This window comes from Dipteris shenzhenensis, chromosome 10 (assembly GCF_047967505.1).
Source record: "Dipteris shenzhenensis isolate YYH24624 ecotype China chromosome 10, Dip_SZ_1.0, whole genome shotgun sequence".
NCBI lineage: Eukaryota > Viridiplantae > Streptophyta > Polypodiopsida > Gleicheniales > Dipteridaceae > Dipteris > Dipteris shenzhenensis.
The window spans coordinates 15722862-15737248 of NC_141605.1; the positions used below are offsets into that span (position 1 = coordinate 15722862).

The 14387-nt window shown below is 44.1% G+C and overlaps 1 protein-coding gene across 4 annotated transcripts in view; it reads left to right on the top strand.

The window, feature by feature from the left end:
- The window catches only part of LOC147897462 (alpha/beta-Hydrolases superfamily protein), a 155269-nt gene that overhangs the window by 38983 nt on the left and 101899 nt on the right, over positions 1-14387 (top strand). The gene's annotated exons all lie outside the window — the stretch shown is intronic.

A 14387-nucleotide genomic window follows, 5' to 3' on the forward strand; every position in this document is an offset into this window, starting at 1 on the left:
GGCCATGTCTTATCTTTTCCTCAGGCCACTGTCTCTTATGCATTGGGAATGCATCATAGATTGATATGGAAGAAAACTGCTGATCTCTTGCATCCTTTTCTACCTATTCCCCCTGTGGCTGACACAGACAGGCTTATGGATTGGCAATTGTACCCCTCTGCTACATGCTCTCGTCCTATTCCTCTGCCTGTTTTGACCTCCATCAAAGTCTACAAGCTTCTTCAGCCTGTCCCTTGGATTCATCAATATGCTAATACTCTGTGGCATATCAGGCAGCCCCTTTCATGGTGGCGGAAGAATCTCCGACTATTATGGAGGTGTAAAATGCCTTTGAAACAAAGACTTTTTCTTTGGAGATGCATGACCGGCACATTGTCAGTGGGAATCACACTTGCCAAACGTCACATTGCACCACCCACCTGCTTACGGTGTCACGCTCCTTCAGAGACTGTCCCTCATTTGCTTTGGCATTGCCCGTCTACTCGGAACCTCCTTGGGAAAATTTCAGATCATCTTCGCCTCCGTTTCCCAAGTCACATATTTGGGAAACATTTTTGGTTATTTGGCAGATTTAGGAGGCCTTTATCTCAATACTCACTCTTTCTCTCATGGGTGAGATATTGGGCTCTTTGGACAATCTGGGAAGAGCATAATTTGGCATACTTGGGCCGCCAGTTTCCAAAGTCATATGAATCTTTTAGAGCCTCATTGCGGCAATCTTTATATGATGCCTGCCATGAGGGTGATATACATGCATCTTGCATTGAGCTTTTCTTTTTATGCTTCTGATCTGTGGGATACTCTCCATCTTGGAGACTTTCCCTCTTGTAAAGTTATGACAATATAAATACAATGCACTGGATTTTACCAAAAAAAAGAAGTGTGTGTGTGTGTGTAGTGCCTGGATATACTTTTCATCATAATGCACTTACAACATACTGGGCAAGGCTTGACAGATGGTATTTGTTTTACCCACAACAATTTGCAGATTTTAGCCCTCATCTCTTTATAGATTTCTCATTGGGCTTGTTAGATCATGCCCCATTGTGGATGAATTTGCAGCTTGGCATGCCTCTGGATGATTTGCCACCCCTTTCTAGTAAATTATTTTATGTTAATCATGCTTATTTCCAACATCACTATTTTCAGCAAATGATCCGATTTGCAATTAATCCCTTGCCTTTGCATGCCCAGGAGGACATGAATTATGCTTGGGACAGTTGTGTCTCTCGTATGCAGAATGCCATTAGGGAGTATGGCAAATGGCATATGACTGAATGGAGGAATGAGGTTAAATGGGCAAAAAGGACGGCACAACAATTAACTGAATTTTCTCAGTTAAGGCCTCTCTCTGATTCAGAAAACGATACCCTATCACATGCTCAGATTAAATTGACTGTTAATGATCAGAGGAAATTGCACAAATAGCAGATTAGGGCAAGAAGGAACCCCTCATGGATAAGGGCTGATCATCAAAAGCCTTTTTCCAGGGCCTGCATGCTACTCGAAAGAAAAACTCATGTCTAAGGGTAAGGAAGCTCGATGGCTCTTGGACACACTCTTTCTCTGATCTCCAAGATGAATGCCAAAACTACTTCCAGAAATTGTTCTCTGCTCCTAGTTCCCCATCCAATCAAATGACTGATGCTAGGACTGACTTCCTCCAATATGTTTCTGAAATAGTGGAAATGGATGATGCTCTTATCTTGGAGAGACCTTTTACTGACACAGAACTTGATAATGCATTGTTCCACCTCAAAAAATACAAGTCCCCTAGGTGGGATGGCCTTATGGTGGAATTTTATATTTCCTTTTGGGATGATTTGAAAGAAGGCCTCTTATAAATGATCAATGTTGCCTCGCAAGAAAATCAATTGCCGCACTCTTGGAAGCATGGCATAGTCAAACTTGTGCCCAAAAGCCATGTGTGTGACCATATGTCAGATTGGAGGCCTATTACTTTGATGCCTGTAGTTTACAAACTCATTGCCAAAATGATTGTGTATAGGCTTCACGGGATACTGAATGCGGGCCTTCATCCTCATTAGTATGGGTTTGTGCCGCGAAGACAAATCCATGACAATATCTCCAATGCATTGACTGCAATTGAATATGCTAAGTACTCGCATCAAGATGTGCTCATATTGCAGGTAGATATTGCTAAGGCATTTGACACTGTTCAACGGGATTTTATCTCTCAAATCATGACAAAGTTGGGCTTTGGTCCCAAGATAGCAAATGCAGTTTACTGGCTTTGTTCTGGCTCTACTTCTCAGTGCATTCTTGGGGGTCATCTATCTCGGTCATGGACATTGGGTAGATCAGTTAGACAGGGCTGCCCTCTTAGAGCTCTCTTCTATGCCATTGCGACCCATCCCCTCTCAATGTATCTTGATCATCTTACAAACACAGGACAGATGAATGGTCTTAAAATCCCTGGGGCTGCATCTTTTTTGACACAAGCATATGCTGATGATTCCTTCTTTATGCCATAGAATTCTCCCCGGGAAGTTCACATGCTTATGACCACTCTATCATTGTATGGATTGGCAGCGGGATGGCATGGCAATTTTGACAAATCTAAATTGCTTCCCATGAAACAATGTGACTGGCATTCTATTCTCTGGCCAGGTCAGGTGGTGCATTCCAAAGATGTAGTTAGGCATTTGGGATATCCTATAGGATGGCATATCACCAGGAAGCAGCAGTTAAAATGGATCTTCCAAAGACTTCAACATAAATTGGAATACTGGAAAATTTCTACTTGGCCACTTCATGTGAGGCTCGTAATAGTACAGTCCATTGTAATATCCTATGTCTAGTTTTTTTTGCCTTTGCTGCATTGGTCCTCCAGAGATATTTCAGCCTTTATGTGTCAAGCTATGGAGATGTTATGGAACACAAAAACTGTTGTGAAAGCATTGAGACTGATGAAGATGGAAATGGTGTGCTCTCCTAGGATGCATGGTGGACTTAATGTCCTCAATATAAGATATCATGTACTTGCAAGGAAGGCGACTATGCTCTATACTTTTTTCCGCCAACAACAGCTATGGACTTGTATGATATTCCATGTGTGTCAACATGAGGACTTCTGCTTATGGTCATTGGACTACTGATCATTGGGAGATTTGTAGGGAAGATACCTGGCTGTCCTTTCTCTACTGCTCTGATACTTGACTGGAAACAAGTACTTTCTAAGGTCAAATGGGCTCCTGATAATTGCTCGAGGACAAACTCAATGAGGAAAGAAAGTATTCATTGGAGTGCCATCTTTGACATTCCACTCGCTTTACAGGAACCTGTTCGGGTATACAATCTCATGAAATTGGGAATTAGATACATACATGATGTGGTAGATAATCAGGGCTATGTCTTATCTTTTCCTCAGGCCACTGCTTCCTATGCATTGGGAATGCACCATAGGTCGATATGGAAGAAAATTGCTGATTTGTTACATCCTTTTCTACCTGTTCCTCCTGTGGCTGACACAGATAGGCTTATGGATTGGCAATTGCAACCCTCTGCTACATGCTCTCATCCTGTTCCTCTGCCTGCCTTGACCTCCATCAAAGCCTACGGGCTTCTTCAGCCTGCTCCATGGATTCAGCAATATGCTAATACTCTGTGACATATGAGGAAGCCCCTTTCATGGTGGCGGAAGAATCTCCGGATATTATGGAAGTGTAAAATGCCTTTGAAACAAAGACTTTTTCTTTGGAGATGCATGACAGGCACATTGTCTGTGGGAGTCACACTTGCCAAATGTCGCATTGCACCATCCACATGTTTAAGATGTTTAGCTCGTTCAGGGACTGTCCCTGATTTGCTTTGGCACTGCCGGTGTTCTAGGAACCTCCTCGGGAGAATTTCAGATCATCTTCGGCTCCGTTTCCCGAGTCACAGATTTGGGAAACATTTTTGGCTGTTTGGCAGATTTATGAGGTCTTTGTCTCAATACTCACTATTTCTCTCTTGGGTGAGATATTGGGCTCTTTGGACAATCTGGAGTGAGCATAATTTGGCATACTTGGGTCGACAGATTCACAAGTCATACGAATCTTTCCGAGCCTCATTGCGGCAATCCTTATATGATGCCTGCCATGAGGGTGATATAGATGCTTCTTGCATAGAGCTTTTCTTTTTATGTTTCTGATCTTTGGGATACTCTCCATTTGGAGACTTCCCATCTTGTAAATTTATGAGCATATAAATACACTACTTAAAAATAAAGTGTGTGTGTACACACACACACGCACATATGTATGTATATATATGTGTGTGTGTGTGTATATATATATATGTGTTTGTGTGTGTGTGTGTGTGTGTGTGTGTGTGTGTGTGTGTGAGAGAGAGAGTTGGCGTGTGAGGGAGAGGAGGTGAGGCGACGAGTCGAGGAGGAGTGACGACGGCGAGGGAGACGAAGTGTGCGAGAGAAACGAACACGACTCGAGGTCTCTGCTCATCCCTGCGCTCTCCGTACACGTCCGCGTCGCGTTTCTGTTCTTCCCTGCGTTCTTCCGCTCGCTCCTGCGTTCTGCCCGTACAACTGTACGGACGCCGTACTTTTGTACGGACGCCGTACAGCCACACTTCTCTTTCCCTGCGTTGCTCCGTCGCGTCTGCTTGCCCTACGCCATCTTCCCCGTTGCACCGCCGTACCACTTGCCCTTTTCCGTACATATAGTCTTGCCTGCTGCGTCAGCCGCCCTTTCCACTTCTGAAATCCGTACAGTCTTTACTCTCCCTGCCTCCTCCTTCATTCCGTACAGTTCGCATCTCTAGCCTATTCTTCGTCCGTACAGTCCTTCTTTGTTCCGCCTTTCCTTCAATCCTGCCCTGTTTCTCTTCATGGAAGATCAGTTCAAAAGCTACTCTCGTAAGGAGTCGACCCGGGACTCCAAAAGACAACAGGTTGATTTTTCTACTACAGATTCGGTCGACGCTCACTATGTCTTTGATATGCTTAAAGATGAATTTCAGTACAGCCGGAAGGAGTGGGCCAAACCTCCCCCGGCCATCAAATACAAGTTGAAGCTTCCATCATTGGTTGCTCCTCTTCGAAAATTCTCTCAGCAAGCAGTTATCATCTTCTTTCCAGGAAAGTTACCTTCAGCAAATGATGTGGCTCAGTGGGTTCAGGCATTGTTGGGAGGCTGCTTTGTTGAAGGGGTATATTTTGCTTCTAGGGGTTTTTATGAGGTGCACTTTTCGGATGCCTCATATCGCCAGCAGATTTTGGAGATGTCGCCCCTTTTCTATGGCAGACAAATGGTGCATGTCATGCCATGGTCGCCAAACAAAGATTACCACAGCCTCATTCGACATCACTGCCCCGTATGGGTTGAGGTAGTGGATTTTCCAGACTATATGAGGGCTGAGTTACCAAGTTTGGCAGCCACTTTGGGGCAAGTTGTATGCCCACCCCGCCCTTCGGGTAATCGTAATCGCTTTTGTATTCTTTGGGATACAGATCACCCAACCCCTCCTTCCATTGCGGTAGAAGTGGAGGATGTTCCCCTTGGTGAAAAATATTTTGACTTGAAATGGGGAGTTTTTGCAGGTGCTTGTTTCACATGCCATAAGTTTGGCCACTTAGCCTCACAGTGTCCTGCAGTTCTGCATCAGCTTCCACCCACAGCTATTGCTCCAGAAAATACTCCCCCTCCGACTTATGCCTCGGGGTCTAAGGCAATGCCTACCAAACTGGGTGATGTGGCTCTCAAATCTGTCCCTCCCAAAGAAAATGTACTTCAGGTTTCAGCCAAGCAAAAGGATAAGGGTAAGGGCAAAATTTCAGAATCTCATGTCTCTCCCCAGGGTGCCTGGCAGCAACCCAAAAAGGTTTTTGCTCTCAAACCACGTCCACTACAATCTCGCCATTGGGATGCTTCAATTTCTACCCCTGGTCAGACCTCTTCCCCTGCTGACAGCCTTGCTTCTCAACTGTGGGTTGATGTGCTAAAAAGAGGCATCCCTGTATGTGATAATGATGAGGATCATAGAGCTAATGATCCAGGAGCCCAGGTGGATGTTGATGTCATGGCTGAGGCCTGACAGTTTACACTCTATTCTGCCTTTTGGTTTGACTGTACATATCTTTTATGTCTACTTCAATTACTTGCATTACATACAATGTTCAGGGTCTTTGCAATGTCAATAAGTGGAGACTCTTCTGGCATTATGTACATAGAATGCATCCCGATGTGATCTCCTTACAAGAACACAACCAACACTTCTTGGCTGGCCAGCAAGGCCACTATGCTGGTTATGATATTTTTTATGCTGGTACTATGCACTTTTCGGGGGTTTGTATGCTGGTTAAACATGATATACAGCCCACGGTGGCCCACAATGATCCTCAGGGTCGATGGATGGTGATCAGGTGCACCTGGCAGGATACTCTCTATGAAATAGCATCTGTTTATGCCTCACAAACTTCTGCGACTAGAGCTCAAATGTGGGCCTCCCTCAAACAATACCCATGGCTTTCCAATGCTTTTTTGTGTGGAGACTTTAACAATTCGCCTGCCTCCCAAGACAATACTACTCATCGCTCTCACATGATCCCCACTGAGTTCCGACATTGGGAAGATATGCTCTCATCTCTGCATGCAGAAGATCTATGGCTCTCAACAAGGGACACAGATATGGGTTATACATATCATCACAATGCTTTTACTCATTACTGGGCTCGACTTGACAGATGGTATTTGCTGCATGCTCAGCAGTATGCTGATTTTACATGTACATTGCGGATTGATCACTCCCTCCTGCTATCTGATCATTTTCCAGTATGCTTGACATTATCAATAGCACGTCTGACAGATGATATGCCTTTTTTTGGTCATCGCTTGCTCCATGTTAATAGTGCCTACTTGCTTCATCAACAATTTCAGAACATGGTGAGAGTGGCTGTCCGTCCCCTCCTCTTACATGCTCAGGAGGATATGGATTTTGCTTGGATCAGTCTTGCTCATCGCTTACAGGCTGTTATTCAAGACTACGGACGGAGTTACATGGAAAACCTTCGGCTCAAGATAAAATGGGCTCAATCCCACAAGCAGCAAATGGATGCAATCAGTTCTCATAGGCAGCTTACTTCTTCTGAACAGGATTCTTGTGCTTATGCGGTTCATATCATCCATCAAAATGATTTTCGCAAATTAAAGAAGTGGCAAATCCGAGCTCGTATGAAACCCCTTTTGGATAAGGGCTGCTCCTCCAAAGCCTTTTTTAAAAGTCTCCATGCGGATAGGCGAAAGGAGGACATTTGCAGGATCAAGAAAGCTGATGGCACCTGGACCACTTCCAAATCAGACTTGGAATTGCAATGTTCTAGTCATTTTCAGCATCTCCTTTCTTCTCAACCTGATCATTTGATGCAAGTAAATGCAGCCAGGTCTCAATTCCTTATGCATGTTCAGCCCATAGTATCTCGGGAACAGGCCCATGCATTGGAGCAGCCTTTTATGCTTAGTGAACTGGAAGATGCTTTGAGTCATCTACGCAAAAGCAGCTCCCCTGGTTGGGATGGACTGACTGTTGAATTCTTCCGTGCATTTTGGGGTGATCTCAAGAACACTCTCCTTCTAATGATCAATCATGCTTGGGCAGAACAATCTCTTCCTCCATCCTGGAAACATGGCCTAGTTAAATTGATTCCCAAAAAAAGGTTGTGTGAGACGATGGCTGATTGGCGTCCTATATCCCTCATGCCTGTCATTTACAAACTCATTGCTAAAATGATTGTCCTCAGGGTTCGCTTCCTCTTGCAAGCAGGACTTCATCCTAGGCAGTATGGGTTTGTCCCCAGAAGGCAGATCACTGACAATATCTCCAATGCCTTGCTTGCGATTGAGTATGCCAAATATTCTAAACAAGATGTTCTCATTCTGCAAGTAGACATTGCGAAAGCTTTTGATACTGTCCATTGGGATTTCATCTCTCAAACTATGCAAAAATTGGGATTTGGCCCTCGACTCGTCCACATCATTTACTGGCTTTATTCTCACGCCACGGCACAGTGCTTGCTTGGTGGTGGGTTGTCAAGATCCTGGACTATGACTCGCTCAGTGAGACAGGGTTGCCCTCTTAGTTCCTTACTGTATGCCATTGCTACCCATCCGTTACTCTTGCATATGGACTATCTGGCAGATACAGGACAGCTTCATGGCTTGCAAATTCCAGGGGCACAGTCTTTTCTTGCACAGGCCTATGCTGATGATTCATACTTCATGCCAAGGAATTCTCAAAGTGATCTTTCTCGTTTGATGCATACACTGAATGATTTTGGCATAGCTGCTGGACTGCATATCAATTTTCAGAAATCAAAACTTCTAGCTTTGAAAGAAGCTGATTGGCATGCACTTTTTTGGCCAGGCCACATTATCTCTTCCCTTACTATTGTCAGACATCTCGGATACCCCATTGGCTGGAATATTACTCCGCAACAACAGCTCAAATGGGTGCTTCAAAAGATCAACAAGAAGCTGGAATACTGGCATTTGTCCACTTGGCCTCTACATGTTCGACTCCGGATAGTACAGTCCATCATTATGGCATATGTGCAATTTTATTTGCCTCTTCTTCCTTGGTCTTTCAAGCATTTGGCTTCCTATATGTCCCAAGCTATGGAGATATTTTGGAAAAGCAAATCTCATAAAAAAGCTTTGCGACTACTACCTATGCAGTCTATTTGTTCACCCAAGACTCATGGGGGGCTGAATATTCTCAATCTCCAGGTTCATATGTTGGCAAGAAAGAGCACTATGATTGCTGATTTTTTTCAGCAAAAACAACCATGGGCTATTATGTTAGCAGCTATGTGTGGAAACATGGCTTCCCATGCATATGGGCATTGGATTACAGATCACTGGGAAGCAGTTTTATCTTCCTTTCAGGGAAAAATTCCTGGTTGCCCTGTTTCTACTGCTTTTCTTCATGATTGGAAGAGAATTCTTTCATATGCACAATGGACAGGTGCTTCCTCTCATGATGGTAATTCTTTTCGATTGGAAAGCATCCATTGGAGCAAGGTGTTTGCATCGCCTCTCGCTTTACAGGCACCTATCAAAGCATATAATCTCATGAAATTGGGCATAAGATTTGTTGGTGATGTTGTGGATCAACAAGGCTATACACTTTCATTTCCACAAGCTTGCAGGACATTTTCCTTGGGTCTGCATCATAGATCCATTTGGAGAACACTTTCAACTATGTTGCAGCCATTTGTTCCGGTTCCTCCACTGTTTGCACAGGACAGATTAATGGACTGGAATTTGACTTCCATACCTCCTGCTACCCATACGCTCTCAATACACAATTTGACCTCCTCGAAGGTTTACAGATTTCTTCTTCCACAGCCATGGATTGACAAGCATGCCAACACTCTTTGGAATTTGGATAGGCCTTTATCTTGGTGGCAATCCCGACTCATGAAAATCTGGAAAGCCAAATTGCCATTGAAACAGAGGCTTTTCCTTTGGAGATGTATAGTGGGAGCCTTTTCCATTGGGGTGAAATTGGCAGCACGCCGCATTGCTTCTCCTTTCTGCCCCCGTTGCTCTCATCCCCGCGAGACAGTTCCTCACTTATTATGGTTTTGCCCGCACTCTCGCACATTGATCACTCATGTTTCTCATTTACTGCGGCTTCGGTTCCCTTCTATCAGATTTGGGAAACTTTTCTGGATGTTTGGATGCCTCTCATCTCAGATGTCTCCATTACTCCTTTTCTTTCATTGGACTCGTTTTTGGGTATTATGGACCATCTGGACACAGAGACTGCATTCTAGGATGGGTCAACAGTTTCCTCAGGCATATATTTTCTTCAGAATGTCCCTCAAGCAATCCTTACATGACAGTCTTGCTGCAAGGGATTTGGATGCTACTAGCCTTGAAGTGTTCTCTACTTGTTTTTGAGTTCTTCTATCGGGCTCTCTTTCGGAGTTCTTTGCTAGTGTGTGGGAGACTTCCCATATTGTAAATTTATGAAAATATAAATACAATGGATTTTACCAAAAAAAAAGTGTGTGTGTGTGCGGGACGTGCTATAGTGTGTGTGTGTGTGTGGAGAGCGTCGAGAAGAGCTGAGGCATCGTCGAAGCTTTCTGCAGCGTCCCGTACAACTAGTACGGCTGCCCGTACAGCTGTACGGCGTTTTCCGTACAGCGTACAGGCCATTTCGCACAGCCCGTTTCCTTTTCCATAGCTCCCTAGGTCTTCGTGCTTTGCTCGCGTGGTGTTTCGTTGTATTTTTTTCGTCCCTCTCCAAAATCCCTGTGAAGCCTCGTCCGTACAGCCGTACAGCACCCGTACGCTTGTACTTTTCTGTACTGCTGCGTCAGTCCCCGTTTCACTTTCTTCTCACAGTTTTGGCCGTACACGTGCCCCCTCCGTACAGCTCCATCCGTACAATCTCGTACAATCCCCTACTTCCAACCGTACAAATCCTTGGAGTTTTTTTGGGCTCTGCTGTCTTCTCTAAACGTCTTGTGTTCCAGCTTAAATCTTACATTCCCATCTGTTGTTTTCTTCCCCATTATACTCCTCTTATCCTTTCTGGTGGACCTCCTGTGAATACTTCTTTTGGGACTGGTTTTTTTGGCTTTTACTACCCTTTTATAGGTATTTCATTTTCAAGTTCCCCTTTTTACAAAGTCATGGCAGAGTATTCATATGAAAAAAGGTTTCAAAAGGAGTGCTCGGCTCCCCGCAAGAAACAAAAGTAGGTTGAGGGTCAGCATGACCCGATACATGAGACTCTTAAGGCTCAACTGGTTTATGATATAATGCATGAAGGATTTGCAGATACTAGAAAAGAGTGGAAAGACTCGGTTCCTTCAGTTGGCCTCATGGTTGAGGTCGATGAAATTGTGGATCCGGTCAGAGAATATGCCAAGAATGCAGTCATTTTATTTTTTCCAGGCCGGATGCCACCTGCTGCAGAAATAGGCAACTGGCTGACACGCACATTGGCTGGCTCTTTTGTTCGTAAAGTACACTATGCGGCCAGAGGCTTTTTTGAGGTTATCATGGTGGATGAGATCCACAGACAAATGCTTTTGGAACACTCACCTCTTTTTTTTGGGCAGCAAATGGTGCATGTCTTGCCATGGTCTCCCACAAGGGACTATCAGGCTTTAATCCGACACAGATGCCCGGTTTGGGTTGAAGTTGTTGATTTCCCCCAATGTATGGCCTCGCTTTTGCCTAAAATTGCAGCATCTTTAGGTAAAGTGGTTTGCCCACCACGGCCAAATGGCAACTCAAACAGATTTTGCTTTCTCTGGGATACTGATAATCCCACACCGGACTCTTATTCAGTCACGGTGAATAATGTGAATATGGGAAGTGCTTTTTATAAACTCAAATGGGGTTTATTTGCAGGGGCCTGTTTTGAATGCAAAAAGTTTGGACACATGGCTTCACAGTGTCCAATGAATCTACATAAAATGCCTCGTGCCACTTTGTCAGTTTCTATGCCCACTAAAGATGTTCCTACTCCAGTAGCCAACAAAAATAAAAGCAGTAGACAGCCTGCTGGGAGTCAGGATAAAGGCAAAGCTCCAGTGGCTCCCAATGGGAATCTCACATCACATTCACCTCCTGTTATTCAATCCTCGACCAAAGGACAGCAACCTTCAACTGATGGCTGGCAGAGTCCAAGAAAAGTTATTTTTGCTAGAAGAATTCCACCCCCCCGCACTTGGACTGGTGCCTCTTCTAGCGGGAATACCCCAGAGATAAACACAGGAATTGGGATTACATGGGCTGCAGTAACAGCCAGCAGAACACTCTTCCCTGAAGAAGAGGTTGCTGCTTTGCTGTCTACTTCTCAGGCGGCTACTTCTTCTCAGGCGCGAGGTCTCGACCCTGAGATAGAAATGCAAGGCTGACCTCATAAATTTTGCTGCTGTACATAGTTGTTACATTACTATAAATACCTGTATATATGACTGCTCACATCAAATGTTTTACACTCAATGTCCAGGGCATGTGTGACAGTAGGAAATGGAAATCTGTGTGGCTGTACATCAACAGATTTCAGCCTGACATAGTGGCATTACAAGAACAAAACCAACATATGTATGCAGGCAAGACAGGACACTATTGTGGATATGATATTTTTTATGCTGGGGAGCACTCTTTCTCAGGGGTTGTCCTTCTGATCAAACATGAGCTTCAACCAGCCATTGCATTAAATGACAACAAAGGCAGATGGCTTGTTCTCCAATGCCTTATTAGAGGAGAGGTGTTTGAATTTGCTTCAGTTTATGCACCTCAGTCCTCTAGAGAAAGAACTGCAATTTGGGATGCCATGCAACAATATCCGTGGAGATATCAGTGATTTCAATAATGCTCCACAACAGGGAGACAACACCTCCAGACATGATCATATGTTATCTCCTGAAAGGCATGCATGGTCTCAACTACTTCTACATTTGGATCTGGTTGACCTTTGGAAGGAATTGCAGCCTTTGTCACCGGGCTACACTTTTCAACATAATGCTCTTTCAGCCTATCAGGCACGTCTGGATCGATGGTATAGTGTTGCTCCCCAACAAAATGGGGCGTTCACATGCAAAATGTGGATTGACTATGCCTTTGTGCATTCATACCATGCACCACTATGGTTACGGTTATCTTTTCATAACATGCCAGATGATAGATTGCCACATAGGAGAAATCTCATCATAAACAATAGTTATTTGCAACATGCTGATTTCAAGGCAATGGTTACTGAAGCAGCTCACTGTCTTTCCTCTAGCAGCCATCTCAATGTTGATGGTGCCTGGGATACTTTTATTTCTAAAATGCAAGTGGTGATTAGAGTTTATGGCAAGTCTTACATGAAGACTCTGAGGGAAACCATTGCTCAGGCCAAATCTACTTGTCAAGACCTCACTGAACTCAGTCATCACCGTTCTTTGTCCTTGCATGAGCAAACAACACTATGCCAGGCCAGACATTGTCTTAAACTAAATGATCAAAGGAAACTGGCAAAATGGGAGACTAGAGCAAGACAAAGAGCCTTTACAGATAAAGGTTGCTCTTCCAAAGAATTTTTCAAAAGTTTACATCAGAGGAGAATCAAAACAGAAATTTGCAGAGTGCTTATGCCCGATGGATCATGGACTACCTCACGGTCACAGCTTGCGTCCTTTTGTGTGCATCATTTCTCTCAGCAATTTGGCTCTGCAGCTCCTCTCTCGCAACAGATTTTGCATGCACGAAATTTACTGTTGCAACATGTTTCTCCTATCATTTCCCCTCCTAAAGCTTTGGAATTGGAGGAACCTTTTACTGAGAGGGAACTGTCAGATGCGATCAAATCATGTGGCAGATGGAGATCCCCTCGATGGGATGGTTTAACAGTAGAGTTTTTTCTAGCCTACTAGCCTATTTTGAAGCATTCATTGCTATATATGGTGAATGCTACGTGGCAAAATCAGAAAATGCCGGACACATGGAAGAGAGGTCTTGTTAAGCTCCTTCCCAAAAAACAAATTTGTGAGTCTTTGGCAGATTGGAGACCTATCACTCTTATGCCCGTAATTTACAAAGTCACCACCAAAATGATTGTCGATCGGCTAAAGGGGATTTTACATGATGGGTTGCATCCTGCTCAATATGGTTTTGTCCCGCGCAGGCACATCACTGATAACATTGCTAATGCCTACATTGGAATTGAATATGCTAAATATACACAGCAGGATGTTTTGTTACTGCAAATTGATATTGCCAAAGCCTTTGATACTGTTCAGTGGGATTTTATTTCATCGACTATGCAAGCATTGGGTTTTGGCACAAAAATGCAGCAGCTCATCACTTGGCTATATCAAGATAGTGAAGCTGCCTGTATACACTCAGGAGATATTTCCCCATCCTGGACTCTTGCTTGCTCTGTCAGGCAAGGATGTCCCCTGAGTGCTTTACTTTTTGCTATAGCCACCCATCCACTGCTTCAATATTTGGATCACCTTTTGGACACTGATCAGTTGCACGGTTTGGAGATTCTTGGTAGTTGCAGCATGATTGCTCAGGCATATGCTGATGATTTATTCTTTACTCCAAAAAATACTTGGGCTGATTTGTCCATGATTATGCATGCTCTTACTACATATGGTTTGGCTGTTGGCCTTCGGGTAAATTTTCAAAAATCAAAATTGCTGCCATTACATGCACAGGAATGGCACAACCTTCTGTGGCCTGGGGAAATTGTCCCCGCTTCTCATTTTATTCGACATCTTGGTTATCCTCTAGGATGGGGACTCACCCGCTCACAACAAACTGATTGGGTGCTAGCAAAGTTAAGGGCAAAACTTGAATATTGGAAGCTTGCAACTTGGCCATTACATGTTCGCTTGCGAATCACACAATCCA